The sequence below is a fragment of the Brassica oleracea genome, chromosome C1 (assembly GCF_000695525.1).
Source record: "Brassica oleracea var. oleracea cultivar TO1000 chromosome C1, BOL, whole genome shotgun sequence".
Classification (NCBI taxonomy): domain Eukaryota; kingdom Viridiplantae; phylum Streptophyta; class Magnoliopsida; order Brassicales; family Brassicaceae; genus Brassica; species Brassica oleracea.
The window spans coordinates 42,131,617-42,131,959 of record NC_027748.1 but is presented as its reverse complement, the minus strand read 5'-3'; positions in this window follow the sequence as shown (position 1 = coordinate 42,131,959).

The window sequence follows — 343 nt, the reverse complement described above, 5'->3', positions numbered from 1 at the left end:
TTCTTAAAATGTTGTATCAATATTAAGCTACCAACATTCTTGTTTATTAAGATGAGTAAAAGACCATTGGAGTTTATTATTGCATATGAGAGATCCAAAGATAAGAAAAAGGCTACTGAAATCTATTATTTCATTGATTTGTAAATGTGTAAACACATTGTTAGCACATTGTCCAGACGACTTCCAAGAAGTCCAGACGACTGAAATGGAAGTCGTCTGGAAGACTTCCTGGAAGTCGTCTAGTGCATTATATTTTAGACGACTAACATGTAAGTCATCCCAGAAGTTTTCCAGATCTGAAAAAACTTGCATATCCAAATCCAAATCTGAAAAACCTGCATAT